Consider the following 20000-nt stretch of genomic DNA (forward strand, 5'->3'; position numbering starts at 1 on the left):
GGGAAGTGCATACAGTGAGGTACAACAGTATTGGGAAGTGCATACATGTTTTGGTTTTGTGTTTTCCAGCACTTTGGATTTGAAATGTATGGATGAATATGAGGTTAATAATTATCAACTTTCATTTGAGGGTATTGTCATTCATATCGGGTTAGATTTATTTACAGAGAAACCAGAGACCAGAGAGACCAGAGACCATAGACCAGAGATCATAGACCAGAGATCATAGACCAGAGAGACCAGAGACCATAGACCAGAGATCATAGACCAGAGACCATAGACCAGAGAGACCAGAGAGACCAGAGACCATAGACCAGAGACCATAGACCAGAGACCATAGACCATAGACCAGAGAGACCAGAGACCAGAGAGACCAGAGACCAGAGAGACCATAGACCAGAGACCATAGACCAGAGACCAGAGAGACCATAGACCAGAGACCATAGACCAGAGACCAGAGACCAGAGACCATAGACCAGAGACCAGAGACCATAGACCAGAGACCATAGACCAGAGACCATAGACCAGAGAGACCAGAGACCAGAGACCAGAGACCATAGACCAGAGACCATAGAGACCATAGACCAGAGAGACCATAGACCAGAGACCAGAGACCAGAGACCATAGACCAGAGACCAGAGACCATAGACCAGAGAGACCAGAGACCATAGACCAGAGAGACCATAGACCAGAAACCAGAGAGACCAGAGACCATAGACCAGAGACCAGAAACCAGAGAGACCAGAGAGACCAGAGACCACAGACCAGAGACCAGAGAGACCAGAGAAACCAGAGACCATAGACATAGACCAGAGACCAGAGACCAGAGAAACCAGGGAAACCGGAGACCATAGACCAGAGACCAGAGAGACCAGGGAAACCAGAGACCAGAGAAACCAGGGAAACCAGAGACCAGAGAGACCAGGGAAACCATAGAGACCAGGGAAACCAGAGACCAGAGAAACCAGGGAAACCAGAGACCAGAGAGACCAGGGAAACCAGAGAGACCAGGGAAACCAGAGACCAGAGAGACCAGAGAAACCAGGGAAACCAGAGAAACCAGGGAAACCAGAGAAACCAGGGAAACCAGAGAAACCAGGGAAACCAGAGAGACCAGGGAAACCAGAGAAACCAGGGAAACCAGAGAGACCAGGGAAACCAGAGAAACCAGGGAAACCAGGGAAACCAGAGACCAGAGAGACCAGGGAAACCAGAGAAACCAGGGAAACCAGAGACCAGAGAGACCAGGGAAACCAGAGAAACCAGAGAAACCAGAGACCAGAGAAACCAGGGAAACCAGAGACCAGAGAAACCAGGGAAACCAGAGACTATCGAGACCAGGGAAACCAGAGACCAGAGAGACCAGGGAAACCAGAGAAACCAGGGAAACCAGAGACCAGAGAAACCCGGGAAACCAGGGAAACCAGAGAGACCAGGGAAACCAGAGAGACCAGGGAAACCAGAGATGTACCATTTAGAAATTAAATCGCTTTTTCTTATTCAGATACCCCATTTTAGGGTATCAAAAAGTGTTAGGACAATTTTTACTTATTTGTGTATTAAAGTAGTTTAGTCCCATATTCCCAGCACGCAATGACTACATTAAACTTGTGACTGTACAAGAAAATAAATAGTTACATTTATTGCATTTTAAACACGTTGCAGGGTGCAGAAAGAAATGTGCAGACTCTTAATGATATTGTACACATTTTGTCATGACACTAAGAGAACACTTTGTCATGACACTAAGAGAACACTTTGTCATGACGCGAAGAGAACACTTTGTCATGACGCGAAGAGAACACTTTGTCATGACGCTAAGATAACATTTTGTCATGACGTGAAGAGAACACTTTGTCATGACGCTACGAGAACACATTGTCATGACACTAAGAGAACACTTTGTCATGACGCTAAGAGAACATTTTGTCATGACGTGAAGAGAACATTTTGTCAAAACGTGAAGAGAACACTTTGTCATGACGTGAAGAGAACATTTTGTCATGACGCTAAGAGAACACTTTGTCATGACGCTAAGAGAACACTTTGTCATGACGTGAAGAGAACATTTTGTCATGACACTAAGAGAACACTTTGTCATGATGCGAAGAGAACACTTTGTCATGACGCTAACAGAACATTTTGTCATGACACTAAGAGAACACTTTGTCATGACGTGAAGAGAACACTTTGTCATGACGCTAAGATAACATTTTGTCATGACACTAAGAGAACACTTTGTCATGACGTTAAGAGAACACTTTGTCATGATGTGAAGTGAACACTTTGTCATGACACTAAGAGAACACTTTGTCATGACGCGAAGAGAACACTTTGTCATGACGCTAAGATAACATTTTGTCATGACGTGAAGAGAACACTTTGTCATGACGCTAAGAGAACACTTTGTCATGACACTAAGAGAACACTTTGTCATGACGTGAAGAGAACATTTTGTCATGACGCTAAGAGAACATTTTGTCATGACGCGAAGAGAACATTTTGTCATGACGTGAAGAGAACACTTTGTCATGACGCTAAGATAACATTTTGTCATGACACTAAGAGAACACTTTGTCATGACACTAAGAGAACACTTTGTCATGACGTGAAGTGAACACTTTGTCATGACACTAAGAGAACACTTTGTCATGACGCGAAGAGAACACTTTGTCATGACGCTAAGATAACATTTTGTCATGACGTGAAGAGAACACTTTGTCATGACGCTAAGAGAACACTTTGTCATGACACTAAGAGAACACTTTGTCATGACGCGAAGAGAACATTTTGTCATGACGCTAAGAGAACATTTTGTCATGACGCGAAGAGAACATTTTGTCATGACGTGAAGAGAACATTTTGTCATGACGCTAAGAGAACATTTTGTCATGACGTGAAGAGAACAGTTTGTCATGACGTGAAGAGAACACTTTGTCATGACGTGAAGAGAACACTTTGTCATGACGTGAAGAGAACACTTTGTCATGACGTGAAGAGAACACTTTGTCATGACACTAAGAGAACATTTTGTCATGACACTAAGAGAACACTTTGTCATGACACTAAGAGAACATTTTGCCTTTTTAAAGCACATTTCCTGCAATTCTACACTGTTTGCTATGGGGCAGAACATTTTTATAGGCGGTAGTCTTGCCCTGGAAGTCTCGTAGTGTGTGTGTGTTTTGTGTTTATTTTACCTTTATTTAACTAGGCATGTCAGTTAAGAACAAATTCTTATTTACAATGACGGCCTAGGAACAGTGGGTTAACTGCCTTGTTCAGGGGCAGAACAAGTTTTTGACCTTGTCAGCTCGGGGGATTCAATCTTGCAACCTTTTTGTTACTAGTCCAACGCTCTAACCACTAGGCTACCCTGCCGCGCGCGCGCACACACACACAGGCTAGGTAGCCTAGCCTAGTGCTTGTGTGTGTGCGTGCGTTCGTGTGTGTGTGTGTGTCAGTGGGGTGATGTATGGTCTGTTACCAAATGTCTCTCAGTGTGTGTGTCTGTGTGTGTGTCAGTGAGTGATGTATGATCTATACCGTGTGTGTGTGTGTGTGTGTGTGTGTGTGTGTGTGTGTGTGTGTGTGTGTGTGTGTGTGTGTGTGTGTGTGTGTGTGTGTGTGTGTGTGTCAGTGGCGTGATGTATGGTCTATACCGGATGTCTCTCAGTATCCTCACATTCATTAACACTAGTTAATGCCGATCCCGCCGGCTGGGCATCAATTCCCTTTATCTATCTACAACTCAGTACTGTGACAGTCTCCTCAGGTTCCCAGCTAGCATCAACCACATCATGGTCAGCACCCTGGATCCCAGCTAGCACCAACAACATCATGGTCAGCACCCTGGATCCCAGCTAGCATCAACCACATCATGGTCAGCACCCTGGATCTCAGCTAGCACCAACAACATCATGGTCAGCACCCTGGATCTCAGCTAGCACCAACCACATCATGGTCAGCACCCTGGATCCCAGCCTACATCCACCACATGATGGTCAGCACCCTGGATCCCAGCTAGCATCAACAACATCATGGTCAGCACCCTGGATCTCAGCTAGCACCAACAACATCATGGTCAGCACCCTGGATCTCAGCTAGCACCACCAACATCACGGTCAGCACCCTTGATCCCAGCTAGCACCAACAACATGATGGTCAGCACCCTGGATCCCAGCTAGCACCAACAACATCATGGTCAGCCCCCTGGATCCCAGCTAGCACCAACCACATCATGGTCAGCACTCTGGATCCCAGCAGGCACCAACCACATCATGGTCAGCACTCTGGATCCCAGCTAGCACCAACCACATCATTGTCAGCACCCTGGATCCCAGCTAGCACCAACCACATCATGGTCAGCACTCTGGATCCCAGCTAGCACCAACCACATCATTGTCAGCACCCTGGATCCCAGCTAGCACCAACCACATCATGGTCAGCACTCTGGATCCCAGCTAGCACCAACCACATCATGGTCAGCACTCTGGATCCCAGCTAGCACCAACCACATCATGGTCAGCACCCTTTTTTTTATTTTTACCTTTATTTTTATCTAGGCAAGTCAGTTAAGAACAAATTCATATTTTCAATGACAGCCTAGGAACAGTGGGTTAACTGCCTGTTCAGGGGCAGGAACGACGGATTTGTACCATGTCAGCTCGGGGATTTGAACTTGCAACCTTTCGATGGAAAATGAGCAGCATGGCTAGATATGTTTGTTTCAAATACAGACCAGAGAGACCAGAGACCAGAGAGACCAGACACCAGAGAGACCAGACACCAGGGAAACCAGAGACACCAGAGAAACCAGAGACCATAGACCAGAGAGACCAGAGACAAGAGAGACCAGAGAGACCAAAGAGACCAGAGAAACCAGAGACCAGAGAGACCAGAGACCAGGGAGACCAGAGAGACCAGACACCAGAGAAACCAGAGACACCAGAGACCATAGACCAGAGAGACCAGAGAAACCAGAGAAACCAGAGACACCAGAGAAACCATAGACAAGAGAGACCAGAGAGACTAGAGAAACCAGAGACCATAGACCAGAGAGACTAGACAAACCAGAGACCATAGACCAGAGAGACCAGAGAAACCAGAGAAACCAGCGAGACCAGAGAGACCAGAGAAACCATAGACCAGAGAGACCAGACACCAGAGAAACCAGAGAAACCAGAGACCATAGACCATAGACCAGAGAGACCAGAGACCAGAGAGACCTTAGACCAGTGAGAACTTATACAAGAGAGAACAGAGAGACCAGCGGTACCAGAAAGACCAGACACCAGACCAGAGGTACCAGAGAGACCAGGGAGACCAGGGGACCAGAGAGACCAGACACTAGACCAGAAATACCAGACAACAGACCAGAGGTACCAGAAAGACCAGACACCAGACCAGAGGTACCAAAGAGACCAGCGAGACCAGGGGACCAGAGAGACCAGACACCAGACCAGAGGTACCAGAAAGACCAGACACCAAACCAGAGATACCAGACACCAGACCAGAGATATCAGACACCAGACCAGAGATACCAGAGAGACCAGAGGTACCAGAAAGACCAGACACCAGACCAGAGATACCAGACACCAGACCAGAGGTACCAGAGAGACCAGACACCAGACCAGAGGTACCAGACACCAGACCAGAGGTACCAGAAAGACCAGAGGTACCAGACACCAGAAAAGAGATACCGGAGAGAACAGAGGTACCAGAAAGACCAGACACCAGACCAGAGATATCAGTCACCAGACCAGAGGTACCAGAGGGACCAGACACCGGACAAGAGGTACAAGAGAGACCAGACACCAGACCAGAGGTACCAGACACCAGACTAGAGGTAACAGAGGTACCAGAGAGACCAGAGGTACTAGACACCAGACCAGAGGTACCAGAGAGACCAGAGGTACCAGACACCAGACCAGAGGTACCAGAGAGACCAGAAACCAGACCAGAGATACCAGATTGAACAGAGGTACCAGAGAGACCAGGGGGACCAGAGAGACCAGGGGGACCAGAGAGACCAGACACCAGACCAGAGGTACCAGAGAGACCAGAGGTACCAGAAAGACCAGAGGTACCAGAGAGACCAGGGGGACCAGAGAGACCAGAGAGACCAGGGGGACCAGAGAGACCAAGACCAGGTGGACCAGATAGACCAGGGGGACCAGAGAGACTAGGGGGACCAGAGAGACCAGGGGACCAGAGGTACCAGAGAGACCAGGGGGACCAGAGAGACCAGGGGGCCAGAGGTACCAGAGAGACCAGGGGGACCAAAGAGACCAGGGGGACCAGAGGTACCAGAGAGACCAGAGAGACCAGAGGGACCAGAGGTAACAGAGAGACCAGAGGTACCAGAGAGACCAGGGGTACCAGGGGGACCAGAGACCAGAGAGACCAGAGGTACCAGGGGTCCAGAGACCAGAGACACCAGGGGGACCAGAGAGACCAGGGGGACCAGAGAGACCAGAGAGACCAGGGGGACCAGAGAGACCAGGGGGACCAAAGAGACCAGGGAGAGGTAGTGTGCTCAATTTAAGATCTATGCTCTTAAGTTTTGAGACTCGGGGTGACCTTCACAGCCTCACGTCTCACTGGACTGGATCTGAGTAGACTAGATTGAAGTGGAGGATTATTTAACCATGTCACGTTAATTCCATAGAACGACAAGGATTAGCCCTATCAAATCAAGTGGAACTTACTTTAAGATCATACTTCAATGTCCAAACAAGGAGTTGCAGAAAGGAATTAGATCAAGAAAATAAATGAATAAATCACTAGCTATCCGTTTCGTTAGCGCGCTTAATAACAAAGTAAGGAGAGGCTTTCTGTTGGCCGTGTAGATGATAGAGGAATAGACGAGTCATCCTTATGTTAAATTACAGGAACAGCTAGTATTGATAAGCATAACAAACAAAACAATATAAATACTGTTTCTATGTTTTAACAAAAGACAAGACACGCCCCAGTGGAGCCCTGTCATATTTACTGATAAAGCTCTTCGTATCGACTATGTTGCGTACCGATTGATTGAAAACCAGACTTGATGATATAAGCTTTTTACATAGCATAATAACATGTGGTATACAATCTAACCACACCCACCGCATTATAAATATGTCAGACAACATGTGGTATACTCTCTAACCAAACCTACCGCATTAGAAATATGTCAGACAACATGTGGTATACTCTCTAACCAAACCTACCGCATTAGAAATATGTCAGACAACATGTGGTATACTCTCTAACCAAACCTACCGCATTAGAAATATGTCAGACAACATGTGGTATACTATCTAACCACACCTATCGCATTAGAAATATGTCAGACAACATGTGGTAAACTGTTTAACCACACCTACCGCATTAGAAATATGTCAGATTGTCGCCATTTAACTCTATTTGCTGTATGTCGCACAAGGTGACATAATATGAGAAATACACTTTGATTTGATTTGATTTAGTGACATAGAACTAATTGTAGTTACTGTAAACCAAGTCAAAGTACATTTGTCACATGCACAGGATACAGCTGTGAACACAGTATAATGAAATGCTTAGTTTTACATCTTGTAATACATTGATTCATATATCCTGTTCTCCCAAAAGTCGCTCTCCTCCTCCTCCTCCTCCTCCTCCTCCTCCTCCTCCTACTCATCTTCCTCACCTTCCTCCTCTTTCCTCCTCATCTTTTTCCTCCTCTTTCTCTTCCTCCTGCTCTTCCTCCTCACCTTCCTCCTCCTCTTCCTCCTCATCTTCCTTCTCCTCTTCCTCTTCCTCCTGCTCTTCCTCCTCACCTTCCTCCTCATCTTCCTCACCTTCCTTCTCTTCCTCCGCCTCTTCCTCCTCATTTTCCTCCTCCTCTTCCTCCTCCACCTCCTCCTCCTCCTCCTCCTTTGCTCCAGACCTGTTATGTACGTGCTGAGCAGTGAGACAGAAAGTGTTGCTAGCAGCACCTGTGCACTACAGGTGAGGAACAATACAAATGACAGCTCACATCACCAACATAATTTCTGCTCGGCCTCCCTGCCTCCGCAGTGGTCCCCAGAAGGCTGTGAGACAGACGCAGAGGGCAAAGTGTGTGTGTGTGGGGGGGGGGGGGGGGGGGGACTTTCTTTGGACAGAAAACCTGTCCTTGTGACTAACAATGTGCCCGAACCTGACAAATATATTACCATACTCCGACCTTAGGGCTTCTTTGGAAAAAGATAGTTTAACTTCTAAGCCAAACATTTTAGAACTGTGAAAGAAATGTTACCATATGTGTATGTACCAGTAGGGTATTGTAGAATGTGGTCAGACCTCTGTGTTCACTCTGACAAATATAATGTTTGGAGAGGTTTGTGTGACAGCAGTTGTCCGTCAATTAGACTGTATTATTCACACACACACACACACACGCACGCACGCACACACACACACACACACACACACACACACACACACACACACAGTAAGTAGTTTGTATGGACTGGAGAGGGCTAGTGTTTAGCTTTGTTGATTATTAATTAAAAACGACAGAGATGGAATGAATGAGAGTCATTATCTAAATGTTTATCCCTGCTAACCTTCCTTGCTCTGTGCATTAATTTCTGCATATCAGATAAACTTATCTTCTCTCCGCAGCTGTTTACTGAGAATAGTTGGAGGGAATCATTTAGAATGTTTATAGTAATTATCGATCATTCTAGAATGTTGTTTGTTACTTTGTTACTTCGTTAATCTCAAGACATCGAGCGTTGCGTTCACATTCTTTCACTTGGTTTCTTTTTGCAGATTGCTGATTATTTGTATTATTATAAATATACTAGATGATGCCCATACAGCAGATAATCAATAATATTCACTGCTGAAATATTTATTTGGGATAATAGTTTTTAATAAGATTTGTATTACTAGGACAAGCACAGTGCAGATGTCATCAGTAATTATGTAAAAGCAATTAAGTTATTGCTTATAGCATGACAGTTGATTTCCCTCAAGTATTCTATAAATTTACAATCACTCAATCCAGAAAGAAATCAGAGTAGATGGATTTTGGCTATAATTATGAAAATAGCATAGCATTGTGCCGATGTGATTGCCACAAACTGAGCTGTAACATTGTATTCAGAATGAGAGTTTTTATCATCACATGGGAATGTTCATGAACAATTATCGAAGTTATTCTTGTCTGTGTTAATGACTGCTAATTCTTGCTGAATCAGAAGTTTTGTTTCCATGCTAGAGAGAGAGAGAGAGAGAGAGCATTAGTTGTAAGCGATAAAATTGTAATTGCCAGCAGAAGATGGATAGCCTTTAGATTCAACATGTAATTACTGTGGCCTAGAGCTACTGGTGGGCCAAGTTAACGGGTTATTCAGAATGATGTACCACATGCTGTAGCTGGTGGGCCAAGTTAATTACGGGTTAATCAGAATGATGTACCACATACTTTAGCTGGTGGGCCAAGTTAATAACGGGTTAATCACATCACATATACAGTACCTCATACTGTATATTACATTTATTTTTTACTGTTCTTTTTCAGATTTATTATGTTTTAAAATTAAATGGAAATAGTTTTATATTTCAATGTAATTATTTTGATAACATTTTTACATACAATACCGATAATGAAGATACATGGCAAATGTGGAGATTGTCTCATACCATCCAACTACATCAGACACATTCCAGTCATACCATCCAACTACATCAGACACATTCCAGTCATACCATCCAACTACATCAGACACATTCTAGTCATACCATCCAACTACATCAGACACATTCTAGTCATACCATCCAACTACATCAGACACATTCCAGTCATACCATCCAACTACATCAGACACATTCTAGTCATACCATCCAACTACATCAGACACATTCTAGTCATACCATCCAACTACATCAGACACATTCTAGTCATACCATCCAACTACATCAGACACATTCCAGTCATACCATCAAACCACATCAGACACATTCTAGTCATACCATCCAACTACATCAGACACATGTTTAGTAAATCTTTGATATCGACTGATGGACACTAATTGACAAAATTCTCTTGCTTTGATATCTGTCTTGTCAGGGGACGAATTCACAAAGACTCTCTCAGTAGGAGAGTTTATCTATGATCAGGGCCTGTATTCCGCAAAGTGTCTCAGAGTATGAGATCTGATTTAGTTATCCCTTCTCTAGCCCAATTAATAACACTATATGGATGAGGGTTTGATCTGATCCTGGATCTGCACGTCATCTTTGAGATTCTTATCATTGTGTGTTGTTGTTGTTGTCTCTGATGACATTTCTGATCATCTTGCAGTATTTTGGAAACGTTAGTAAGATCTGACTACAGTGCTCAGTCTCTCTCTGTGTTTTAATTGTTGTTGTACCAAATTATTCTACTCCTGCCTTTCATGTATGTGTGTGTGTGTGTGTGTGTGTGTGTGTGTGTGTGTGTGTGTGTGTGTGTGTGTGTGCGTGCGTGCGTGCGTGCGTGCGTGCGTGTGTGCGTGCGTGTGTGCGTGCGTGTGTGTGTGTGTGTTTTTTTTAACGGTCCCCGGTCCATTGGTTCGGTTCATAATTCTTCTCCTGCTCAGTGAAGCCGGGACAACCCCCTTGTGTTCTACCTGATACGCTCTGACACCATTGATCTCATCTCAGCTCCCTCGTACACTGAGAACTGTCTCTGGGGGATACAGGGCTTTCAATAGAATTCATAATTACAGTAGGACTCATTGGAACTCACAAATACAGCAAATTAAAGGAACGGTTGGAAGAGGTATGAGATTGCCTCTGATTGGTCCACACAACAACAGAAGAGATCAACAATGTCTATTCAAAGTGGTAGAATAAGAGACTGAACAGATGTCACCCTTTTTCCCTATATAGAGCACTACCACCCATAGGGTTCTTGTCAAAACTAGTGCACTACGTGGGGAATAGAAAGCTATTTAGGATGCAGATTTCAGAACGGTAAAGGCCTGCCCACGTACTGGCACACAGCTTCCAAGGGCCCAAACCAGAACGAACAGGAAAGACTAGCGCAGTGATTCTCAATCCTCTTCTCAGGGACCCCCAGACATTTCCCTATTTAGTTAACCCTTACCCTAACCCTAACCTTAACTCTTACCCTAACCCTAACCTTTACCCTAAACCTAAACCTTTACCCTAACCCTAACCCTAACCCTAACCTTAACCCTTACCCTTACCCTAACCCTAACCCTAACCCTAACCCTAACTCTTACCCTAACCCTAACCCTAACCTTTACCCTAACCCTAACCTTAACCCTTACCCTAACCCTAACCCTAACCTTAACCCTTACCGTTACCCTAACCCTAACCTTAACTCTTACCCTAACCCTAACCCTAACCTTAACCCTTACCCTAACCCTAACCCTAACCTTAACTCTTACCGTTACCCTAACCCTAACCCTAACCTTAACTCTTACCCTTACCCTAACCCTAACCTTTACCCTTACCCTAACCCTAACCCTAACCTTAACTCTTACCCTAACCTTAACCATTACCCTAACCCTGAACCTAACCCTAACCTTAACCATTACCCTAACCTTAACCATTACCCTAACCTTAAACTTAACCCTTATCATAACCCTAACCTTAACCATTACCCTAACCTTAACCATTACCCTAACCTTAAACTTAACCCTTATCATAACCCTAACCTTAAACCTTACCCTGACCCTAACCTTAACTCTTACCCTAACCCTAACCTTAACCCTTATCATAACCCTTTTCTTACCCTAACCCTAAACCCTAACCCTAACCTTACCCTAACCCTAAACCCTAACCTTAACCTTACCCTTAACCTTAACCTTAACCTTAACCTTACCCTAACCCTAAACCCTAACCCTAAACTTAACCTTAACCTTAACCTTAACCTTACCCTTACCCTAACCCTATACCCTAACCTTAACCTTACCCTAACCCTAACCTTAACCCCTATCATAACCCTTTTCTTACCCTAAACCCTAAACCCTAAACCCTAACCTTAGCTAGCAGTTGCTTATCACCAGAGAGTTTGTTAATAGTTTTACCAGATGGACTATCCAAATATAGTGGTATTCCTTTCCTTAATTAAGATGCCTTTTGTATATCAGTAGTGATCATTTGCTCCATGTATATTTACTCACAGTAGACGTGACGATAATAATCTTGTACATAACGTCCTCCCCCCCCAGGTATGTCTGTTAGGGAAAAGAACAAAGAAACACCTACTCTTAATATACCTGCTGTTCAGGATTTGAATACATGACTACTAATGAATAACAAGATTCAGGCTTCACTAATGATGGAAAAACAAGATAGTTACCTTGAAAAAGAGTAATACGAGATGTAAATGGAGATAATAATAATAACGTTGAGGTGATGAAGTAAAACGTGTTATAACGCTATCACGAGTCACATTATCACGTTATCACATTATCACTTTATCACGAGTCACTTTATCACATTATCACGTTATCACGAGTCACATTATCATTTTATCACATTATCACTTTATCACGAGTCACTTTATCACATGATCACATTATCACGAATCACATTATCACTTTATCACATTATCACATTATCACTTTATCACATTATCACTTTATCACATTATCACATCATCACTTTATCACATTATCACATTATCACGTTATCACATTATCACTTTGTCACATTATCACTTTATCACATTATGACATCATCGCTTTATCACATTATCACGAGTCACTTTATCACATTATCACGTTATCACATTATCACTTTATCACATTATCACATTATCACTGTATCGTATTATCACATTATCACGTTATCACTTTATCACTTTATCACTTTATCACGAGTCACTTTATCACATTATCACTTCATCACTTTATCACATTATCGCATTATCACGAGTCACATTATCACATTATCACTTTATCACTTCATCACTTTATCACGTTATCACTTTATCACATTATCACATTATCACTTTATCACTTTATCACATTATCACTTTATCACTTTATCACATTAGCACATTATCACTTTATCACTTTATCACTTTATCACGTTATCACATTATCACTTTATCACTTTATCACTTTATCACTTTATCACGTTGTCACTTTATCACGTTATCACGTTATCACTTTATCACATTATCACATTATCGCTTTATCACATTATCACATTATCACATTAGCACTTTATCACATTATCACATTATCACTGTATCACTTTATCACATTATCACTTTATCACTTTATCACTTTATCACATTATCGCTTTATCACATTATCACATTATCACTTTATCACATTATCACTTTATCACATTATCACATTATCACTTTATCACTGTATCACTTTATCACTTTATCACATTATCAAGTTACCAGTATGGAGGAGAGAGAGGAGACTCATTACCAGTATGGAGGAGAGGGGAGACTCATTACCAGTATGGAGGAGAGAGAGGAGACTCATTACCAGTATGGAGGAGAGGGGAGACTCATTACCAGTATGGAGGAGAGAGAGGAGACTCATTACCGGTATGAAGGAGAGGGGAGACTCATTACCAGTATGGAGGAGAGAGAGGAGACTCATTACCAGTATGGAGGAGAGGGGAGACTCATTACCAGTATGGAGGAGAGAGAGGAGACTCATTACCAGTATGGAGGAGAGAGGAGACTCATTACCAGTATGGAGGAGAGGGGAGACTCATTACCAGTATGGAGGAGAGAGAGGAGACTCATTACCAGTATGGAAGAGAGAGGAGACTCATTACCAGTATGGAGAAGAGAGGAGACTCATTACCAGTATGGAGGAGAGAGAGGAGACTCATTACCAGTATGGAGGAGAGAGAGGAGACTCATTACCAGTATGGAGGAGAGAGAGGAGACTCATTACCAGTATGGAGGAGAGAGAGGAGACTCATTACCTGTATGGAGGAGAGACAGGCTTGTACACAGCAACTGCAGTGTATAGAATGTGTGTGTGTGGCCAAGAGAGAGAGAGCGCTGGGACACTGGAACAGTATGTGTGGCCGTCGCCCACGGCAGCCTGGGCTTGTTAATTGAAAAAGATTAAGCTGCCCTCTCCTGTGCCATGACACCACTATCAATAAGGGCCCTTGTAGATGTCCCTGGACTGATGTTCCCATTGTCTCACACACACACACACACACACAGGACTGATGTTCCCATGGAACATGCAGAAGGTTATCCGCAAATGGTCGGGTCTACCGTAGGTCCCTCGATACACCACGGCATTAGAAAATACATTGAATGGTGATGGAAACACTTCCTGCCTCCTGGGCCCAGATTGATCTGTAGATCCCTGTAGACAACATCTTACAGCATTCTAAACGGCACCCTGCTGCCTATATAGTGCACTACTTTTGACCAGGGGCCCTATGTTGGTAAATGTGTTAAACTCTTAGTCATCTGATGTGTTACACCAGAGGACATCGATGAACTTTCTTTTTTTGCCTTTGTGAGTTTGAAAATCACAACCAGGAAATTATGCCTGATTGGTGTGCTCTGTTTTAGTTTCCATATCCTTAATTAATTCAACTTCGCTCCGTCCCATCTCCGCTCTCTAAGGAGTCTCATTCTACTGTAATCATTCAAAGTATGCTTTGATTTGTTTGTTTTTTTCCTTTTGGTCTGAAACCAACAACAGGAAATTGTATTATAAATTGAAATATCCTCTCTGACAGCTTAACTTTGTTTATTCTGGTTGGGGAAAACTTGTTTTGTGTTCTCAGAGGAGAATTTAGCATGTTGTATAGGTCTTCCGAAGGGATAACAATGTGATTGTTAAAGGCCAAGGTGAATTAGTTGAGCATTTCCTGGAAGAAGTACTCACTACACCACCCCTCCATCCCTCCTTCCCTCCATCCCTCCACCCCTCCACCCCTCCATCCCTCCATCCCTCCATCCCTCCTTCCCTCAATCCCTCCATCCCTCCTTCCCTCAGTCCCTCCTTCCCTCCATCTCTCCATCCCTCCATCCCTCAATCCCTCCTTCCCTCAATCCCTCCTTCCCTCCTTCCCTCCATCCCTCCATCCCTCCACCCCTCCAACCCTCCATCCCTCCATCCCTCCATCCCTCCACCCCTCCATCCCTCCATCCCTCCTTCCCTCATCCCTCCTTCCCTCCATCCCTCCATCCCTCCACCCCTCCATCCCTCCACCCCTCCAAACCTCCATCCCTCCATCCCTCCATCCGTACACCCTTCCTTCCCTCATCCCTCATCCCCTCCTTCCCTCTATCCCTCCCTCCATCCCTCTGCTCCCTCCATCCCTCAATCTCTCACTCTATCCATCCATCCCTCTGCTCCAACCATCCCTCAATCTCTCCCTCTATCCATCCCTCCATCCCTCCCTCCATCCCTCAATCTCTTGCTCTATTCCTCCCTCCATCCCTCAATCTCTCCCTCTATCCATCCCTCCATCCCTCCCTCCATCCCTCAATCTCTCCCTCTATCCATCACTCCATCCCTCAATCTCTCCCTCTATCCATCACTCCATCTTTCTGTTTCTTGTCTAGTTCCACTTCCTCTTGGTACTTGTTACAGAATCAACTTATGTCCAACAGATGATGGCCGCTATGAAACAGAATATCGGACTGACTATTTACACCATCTGTTTGTGGCTGAATGATAAACAGTATTGACAGAGATTATTAATAGGGGGGGGTTCTTCATTCAGATAATCAACTGATCTCTGTTTAGTTTTTTCATCATTGTGATATGGTGAATTTAGGTTTTTAGCTTATCATCAGTGTTAAAGAAGATCGTTGTCTGCTCAGTGAATCATACACAGCATTTCATTTGTTGTTGAGAGAGCAACTTATTAAACTGACACAACACACACGGTTCATCCAAATATATCGTTGACAGACTGAGTGTGTCTTAGGCTGACGAAGATAAAGTTAAACTGTTGTCTTAAAAGTTTAATGCAAGCTATTTTCATACTTGTAATATACTGGCATAGATGCGGTAAATATATCAATTGAACTCGACCAGAACAATGAAAATGCCATGGCAACGCCACTCACACATCACCCGTGAGGTAAATTTTCAGAAATTCCATCAGAACGTCCTTCAGAATTTCCTTTAGAATTTCCATTGCCCCCCAGCAACATTAGCCTACACTTAGGATATTGTTTATATGTGTGTTCGACACTATGTTGAGGTAAAAATTCGAAGTATAATTATCGTTTGGATTTCAACTCCAATACATGTTGATGTCATCGTCGTTAGCAATCAACCGCATTACACTTAAAAGAGGATTCAAGTACCACCACGACTTACAGTATAGACGGCTAGCTAATGCTACCTTATTAAACGAACGGCAGTTAACGGGGTTTTTTATAACCCATAATAGGACTCTTTCTAAATGTTATGCAGCAAAAAAAAACAGACAAATATATCAAACTCGTATTTTAGTAACCATGACAACAATGTAGGCCTGTTAGAACACAAAACATGACGTCATTTGACAAATATTCACTCTTTTTTAATATTTTTTATGTACGCTTAATTTTTTTATTTTACCTTTATTTAACTAGGCAAGTCAGTTAAGAACAAATTCTTATTTTCAATGACGGCCTAAGAACAGTGGGTTAACTGCCTGTTCAGGGGCAGAACGACAGATTTGTACCTTGTCAGCTCGGGGGTTTGAACTTGCAACCTTCCGGTTACTAGTCCAACGCTCTAACCACTAGGCTACCCTGCTGCTCCTAATGACGGCGTCCATTGTTTTGTCCCTCATGGTCTGCGATCCATTGACCTTTCTACTGCATGTCTTCTAAACAAGATGTCCAAGTTTTCCTGGAACACTGAAGAGTTGATCAGTGCTTAGAATACAACACGGAAAGAGGTTCTTTCAGCTAGATTTTTTTTCTTCAGCTCAAGTAGTTCCCCGTCTGATTTCCCGCATTTTGCGAACGTTGAACGATATCGTGGATAGGCCTGCTCGGGGCCAGCTCATTATACTCAGAGATTGTCAGACTAGTGTGGAAAGGCTTGTAAAATGCTAATAATGAGAGGTGCTGTTTGAGTTCCTTCCTCTCGTCAAAGGCCCAGGACAGAATACAGGGCCTTGCAAAAGTATTCATCCCCCTTAGCGTATTTTGTTTCATTACAACCTGGAACATAAATAGATTTACATTTGGATTTCATGTAATGGACACAAAATAGTCCACATTGATGAAGTGAAATGAAAAAAAGAACTTGTTTCAAAAAATACTAACAAAAAATAGAAAAACTGAAAAGTGGTGCGTGCGTATCTATTCACCCCCTTTACTATGAAGCCCCTAAATAAGATCTGGTGCAACTAATTATCTTCAGAAGTCACATAATTAGTTAAATAAAGTCCACCTGTGTGCAATGTAAGTGTCACATGATCTGTCACATGATCTCAGTATATATACACCTGTTCTGAAAGGCCCCAGAGTCTGCAACACCACTAAGCAAGCGGCACCATGATGACCAAGGTGCTCTCCAAACAGGTCAGGGGCAAAGCTGTGGAGAAGTACAGATCAAGGTTGGGTTATAAAACAAATATACGAAACGTTGAACATCCCAAGAGAGGGCCACCCACCAAAACTCATGGACCAGGCAAGGAAGGCATTACTCAGAGACGCAACAAAGAGACCAAAGACAACCTTGAAGGAGCTGCAACGCTCCACAGCTGGAGCAGCTTTGCCTTGAAGAATGGGCAAAAATCCCAGTGTCTAGATGTGCCAAGCTTATAGAGACATACCCCAAGAGACTTACAGCTGTAATGGCTAGAAAAGGACGGCTTTAACAAGGTACTGAATTTGAGGGGGTGAATAGTTATGCACGCTCAGGTTTTCAATTTCTTTGTCTTATTTCTTGTTTGTTTCACAATATTAAATATTTTGCATCTTTATAGTGGTAGTCATGTTGTGTAAATCAAATGATACAAACTCCCCCAAAAAATCAATTTTAATTCCAGGTTGTAAGGCAACAAAATAGGAAAAATGCCAAGGGGGTGAATACTTTCGCAAGCCCAGGACAGAATATGAGTTCCTTCCTCTCCTCAAAAGGCCCAGGACAGAATATGAGTTCCTTCCTCTCCTCAAAAGGCCCAGAACAGAATATGAGTTCCTTCCTCTCCTCAAAAGGCCCAGAACAGAATATGAGTTCCTTCCTCTCCTCAAAAGGCCCAGAACAGAATATGAGTTCCTTCCTCTCCTCAAAAGGCCCAGAACAGAATATGAGTTCCTTCCTCTCCTCAAAAGGCCCAGAACAGAATATGAGTTCCTTCCTCTCCTCAAAAGGCCCAGGACAGAATATGAGTTCCTTCCTCTCCTCAAAAGGCCCAGAACAGAATATGAGTTCCTTCCTCTCCTCAAAAGGCCCAGAACAGAATATGAGTTCCTTCCTCTCCTCAAAAGGCCCAGAACAGAATATGAGTTCCTTCCTCTCCTCAAAAGGCCCAGAACAGAATATGAGTTCCTTCCTCTCCTCAAAAGGCCCAGGACAGAATATGAGTTCCTTCCTCTCCTCAAAAGGCCCAGAACAGAATATGAGTTCCTTCCTCTCCTCAAAAGGCCCAGAACAGAATATGAGTTCCTTCCTCTCCTCAAAAGGCCCAGAACAGAATATGAGTTCCTTCCTCTCCTCAAAAGGCCCAGAACAGAATATGAGTTCCTTCCTCTCCTCAAAAGGCCCAGAACAGTGCACTAACATTTGATACTTTTAATGAATTTAATTTGCAGTAGCTTTTAGCGTGTCCATGTTCACTAACAGAGCGTGAGTGCTGTGACACCGAGTTGATGTATCCCAGTAGAGTAGATGTATGCCATATATGCTAATGCAATGGTCCGAGTTACAAACGGCACCCTATTACCTATTTAGTACATCACGGAACTGGTGAAAAGTAGTTGGAATTTATAGGGAATAGAGTGCTACTTGGGACTCAAGCCATATTTAGTGGAAGCCCATCTACCATCTAGCCAGAGCTGGATTCATCCATCAGCATAACAAGTCCCTATAGAAACCCACCCAAGAGACCAGTATATATCAATATACTGCGTGCTAGCATTAGGGGGATGGGGGAAAGCTTCAGTAGGCTACATTCTAGAACACCTCGATAGACATTCTGATTCCGTTCCATTCCATTTAGTCCATTATAACTTTTCCTGGTACTCCCTGTATATAGCCATGTTATTACCTGGTACTCCCTGTCTATAGCCATCTTATTACCTGGTACTCCCTGTATATAGCCATGTTATTACCTGGTACTCCCTGTATATAGCCATGTTATTACCTGGTACTCCCTCTATATAGCCATGTTATTACCTGGTACTCCCTGTATATAGCCATGTTATTACCTGGTACTCCCTGTATATAGCCATGTTATTACCTGGTACTCCCTGTATATAACCATGTTATTACCTGGTACTCCCTGTATATAGCCATGTTATTACCTGGTACTCCCTGTATATAGCCATCTTATTACCTCCCTGTATATAGCCATGTTATTACCTGGTACTCCCTGTATATAGCCATGTTATTACCTGGTACTTCCTGTCTATAGCCATCTTATTACCTGGTACTCCCTGTCTATAGCCATGTTATTACCTGGTACTTCCTGTCTATAGCCATCTTATTACCTGGTACTCCCTGTCTATAGCCATGTTATTACCTGGTACTCCCTGTATATAACCATGTTATTACCTGGTACTCCCTGTATATAGCCATGTTATTACCTGTTACTCCCTGTATATAGCCATGTTATTACCTGGTACTCCCTGTCTATAGCCATGTTATTACCTGGTACTCCCTGTATATAACCATGTTATTACCTGGTACTCCCTGTATATAGCCATGTTATTACCTGGTACTCCCTGTCTATAGCCATCTTATTACCTGGTACTCCCTGTATATAGCCATGTTATTACCTGTTACTCCCTGTATATAACCATGTTATTACCTGGTACTCCCTGTATATAACCATGTTATTACCTG

This window comes from Oncorhynchus clarkii, chromosome 3 (assembly GCF_045791955.1).
Source record: "Oncorhynchus clarkii lewisi isolate Uvic-CL-2024 chromosome 3, UVic_Ocla_1.0, whole genome shotgun sequence".
NCBI lineage: Eukaryota > Metazoa > Chordata > Actinopteri > Salmoniformes > Salmonidae > Oncorhynchus > Oncorhynchus clarkii.